This window comes from Rhineura floridana, chromosome 6 (genome assembly GCF_030035675.1).
Source record: "Rhineura floridana isolate rRhiFlo1 chromosome 6, rRhiFlo1.hap2, whole genome shotgun sequence".
NCBI lineage: Eukaryota > Metazoa > Chordata > Lepidosauria > Squamata > Rhineuridae > Rhineura > Rhineura floridana.
In genome coordinates, this window is record NC_084485.1 from 14,296,947 (window position 1) to 14,301,307 (window position 4,361).

The 4,361-nt window shown below is 46.8% G+C and overlaps 1 pseudogene; it reads right to left on the bottom strand.

Moving 5' to 3' along the window:
• Positions 1 to 573: 573 nt before the first annotated feature.
• On the bottom strand, positions 574 to 692 carry LOC133388264 (5S ribosomal RNA; annotated as a pseudogene).
• Positions 693 to 4,361: the final 3,669 nt, after the last annotated feature.

Below are 4,361 nucleotides of genomic sequence, written 5' to 3' on the forward strand. Positions count from 1 at the left end.
AGCTGATGACTGGGCTTTGTTCTGGAAAGAGATTGCCTTTGGCCCACTCACATTGGGTTTTACGAACAGGTTCTGTATCCAAATGTTACACCCTTGTGTGGGTGTGCAGGCACACTGAGCAGGTGAGGAGTGTGGACGCCAGCTTGATCCCCTCTACGTACGTGGGCTGGATTGAGGGAGCTATCATCCAGTTTGACCCAGAATAAGTACATAAGAAGAGCCTGCTGGATCAGGCCAGTGGCACATCTAGTCCAGCACCCTTTTCTCACAGGTGAAGAGAGGAGACAAAATGTCCTCAGATACATGGTAGAGATGTAACGCCACACAATCAAAAGGTCCAGGAATGTAAAGCCATAAAATTGGTGATTCTGTTTTCCCAGGGAGGCAACAGCTCAAGTCAAGCGAAGGCATTTAGCTGGTGCTGGTCCAGGACCCTGGATATACTACAGGTTGTTGTTATATGCCTTCAAGTCGATTACAACTTATGGCGACCCTATGAATCTTTTTTGGGTATATTCATAGGATTTTCATGGTAAAAGGCATTCAGAGGTGGTTTACCATTGCCTTCCTCTAAGCCTACGGCACCCGGTATTCCCACGCAGTCTCCCATCCAAGTACTAACCAGGCCTGACCCTGCTAAGCTTCCAAGATCAGATGAGATCGGGCGTGTTCAGGGTAGCATGGCTGTAGATACTACAGGTACTGACCTCCAAATTTGTGGAGTAAGTTCAGGACCATGGCTAGCAACTCTACGCCTAAGGTATAGGGTACATTACCTCAGTACAGCAGTGGTGAATCTTTGGCCTTCTGGATATTGCAAAACTACAACTTCTATCATCCCTGGCCATTGGCCATGCTTGCTCGGGCTGATGGGAATTGTAGTTCAGCAACACCTGACAGGCCAAAGGTTCCCCACACCTGCCCCAGCACAAAGCCTGGAGAAATTGTCAGGCTTTTATAGTCTTAGGAGAATCCTCCTTGAAGCTCCATCCCTTTCAAGCACTTCCTCTGGCTATACTAAACAGCCCATGTCTTGTTCTTCAGTTTCTGGCTCTTTCTAGGGGCGGTGAGTCAGAGTTGTGGGAACCTGATTGGGGCACACTCCTAGTGGCCTTTCATCTTACTGTAGGAGACAATGGTCCACTCCTGTGTGCATCCAGTTGGCTACCATGAGAACAGGATGCTGGACCGAATGGGCCCCCTTTGGCCTGATCCAGCAAGGGTCTTTTTATGCTTTTAATGCTGACATAGCCTAATCATGGGCAGATATGGCAGTTGCTCTTCATTCTTTGAAGTGCTATTCTTTATTCAAGGCTGATGTCCCCAAAAACAGCTGCCATTCAGCTAAGACTCCTTCTTTTTCAATGTAACCCTTAAAGGCCCAGGAACCTTGTGCTGCCAGCTGTTTCCAAAGTGATCATAATGGAGCGGTCAGTCCTTCACATGAGACTCCTGTACAGAAAGGGTTAATGTCATGCAACCTAATTGGCCTGTCCAAAGCCACCCCAGATGGCAGATTGCACAGAGGGAAGTGGGGGCAATTATTTTGGGCTCTTACTAACCCGATACGTTTAAAGTGATTAAGGGGGGGGAACCCTCCTCTCCCACTCCAACTCTGCAGTTGTGGAGCGTACATAGATAACACTCCATAAAATCATTAATGAGATTCCAGTACAAGCTGGCAGTATCAAAGGGGAAAAAAAAGATTGCTGAAATTGTTCTGAATGGGATACTCCAGAGAATGCAACAAGTCTCTAACTCTGGTTTGCTTTCTTGCCCTCCAGACATGCAAAGCAATGTGAACCTTGCCTCCTCTTTTCCAATATCGACATCATATTTGTTTCATCATCATGATCATCATCACCCATTCATCATATCACATCATCATCAGCAATAATAACTTGAAGCAGAAGGATTTATCATTGCTCATCAAGACTGTAATGGCTATCAAAAACTAGCAAAAATATATAAAAATATTAAGACACTAAGGTCCCATCTGCACGATACATTTATTTATTTATTTATTTATATTCCATCCTTCCTCCTGGCAGGAGCGCATACCACTTTATCATACCACTTTAAACAGTCATGGCTTCCCCCAAGGAATCCTGGGAACTGTAGTTTATTAAGGGTGCTGAGAGTTGCTAGGAGACCCTTATTCCTCTCAAAGGTAACTTTTCCAAGCTCTGGTCCTGACCAGCCACACAGGTAGCCTCACCTGACAACAGCTAATTCTCCCACATGACTGATCTGGATGGGACTCCCGACTGGGAGAAGCCACATGGAGAGCAGGATATTCTGCACAGTGGCCAGTCTCCCCTGAGGTCAAATAATCCTTCTGCAGCAGGAGTGATGGTATGAGACAGTCACTTCCTGGTGCAGATGCAGAGCAGGTGAGAGTCCATCACTCAGGGGTGGGAAGTCCCAGGTTCCGTGGGAATGTCCCGCTTGAAAGTCTTGGAGACCTGTTGCCAGTTAGGGTAGACCATGGATGGGGATCCCCAGGCCCGGGGCCCAAATGAAGCCCTCCAGGCCTCTCCGTCTGGTCCTTGGGACTGTCCCCAAGCCATGCCCATTCCTTAGCCATATCCCTTTTCCCTAGACTGAACCCCTCCCTGATCCTGCTTTGGATCCTCCCTTAAAGTTTTTTGCCTGGCTAGAATATGTTCTTGAGCTCTGATCGTGCTTCTTGCTGGTCTGAATGGAGGTCAGTGAGGGATGTGTGAGTGTGTGTGGAAACAAATCTACTGCACAAAGGTAAAATTAACATGCCTTGCTCCACCCACTTGCTTCTGGCCCTGTCCACCACTGGCATGCGTCCCTTGGAAGCTGCTTACAAGAGAATGCAGCCCTTGGGCTGGAAAAAAGTTCCCCACTCCAGATGTAGACAATCATGAGTTAGAAGGACCAGTGCTCTCTCTTTGTATAAGGCAGGGATGTGCAGCCTATGTCCCTCCAGATGTTGTTGGACTCCAGCTCCCATCAACCCCAGCCAGCATGAGCTATGGCCAGGGATTATGGGAGGTGAAGTCCCACAAACATCAGGAGGGCCACAGGTATAAGGGAAAGCCACTTCCTAAAACAGATGGAACATAGGAAGCTGCCTTACCCTGAGCCAGAGGCTGACTGACTTTGGGGTCTTTTTCATGCAAAGTATGCACCCTACTACTGAGCTACGTACAGCCTGTCCTCTGAAGGAAGGAAGCTGAGAGGAATAAGATACACAAAGATGCCTCCTTGGCTAGTGAGTGCCCAAGGGCCACCAAAGCCTTTAGTGAATGACTTCCGAATTCCAACCCACAGTTTGGGAAATCATGAGTTTAGCAATGCATCCCAGTTAAATTAATAATTGAAAAAGTGAGGGCCAAAGTGCAAGAGCCCAGTCAGGAGACAGATTTAACTATCGCCCATTCCAAATGGGGGAAAAAATGGTGCTTGTGTATTTTATAGCTCACGGTGCAGAATGATTTCCTCCAGCCATAGGAGGGTAGGTCACTGCTAATTACTTAGGATGAAATCCAACCTCAGTCTTGCCTTTCTCTTTCTCATTAATAAGAAATGAATACGAAAATTCATTCCAGGAAGATTTCACTCGTGCACACATTCCTATGGTTTATTTAGAACTCACTGCAAGATGTAAATGTTTTGAGCTGTTAACACATTGTTCATAATCTTTCCCTGGAGAACGTGGCAGGCTCCAATCTCAGGGCAAGTGAGTCAGGTGTATTTACTAGGAGAGGCCGGTTTGTTTTAGAGTAGCGTTTGCAGGCAGCAAAACTGCTTCCTAAAAGCAGCAGTTCATGTGGGAATCCCATTAAGGCCGAGCTACACAACATGTAATCCATGGCTTCAAACAGGGGTGGGGAACCTTCAGCCCCTGGGCCCTCCAGGCCTCTCTATTCAGCTCTGGGACTCTCTCACAGGCCCTCTGCTGCGGTAACCCTCACTTGCCCTGTTCAGCAGCATCCTCGAGTAATTTTGGCTGGCTGGAATGTGTCCTTGAACTGTGATGATGCCTCCTGCTTTCCTGGGTGGAGAATGGAGGGGTATGTGTAGGGATGGGCTTCGCTGCCTAGTTCTGATCTGCTGGAATTCCGAGAGTCCAGTTTTCATTGCCAATCCACTCTTTTTTTGTTCCTGTTTTGCTTTTGAAATTGCCGATCTGCTGATTTTTTTAAGCGACAAAAAATAATGTAATTTTTAACAAAAACGGTTATGAAAATGCTTATGCTGTTCCACCTTTTTTTCCTATTTACATATCAATTAGGAAGATAATTGCCTAAAATTGGAGGGAGGTTAATGGATATAAATGGCGATTGTTATGGTGTAGTGGTTAAGGTGTTGCACTACGACCTGGGAGA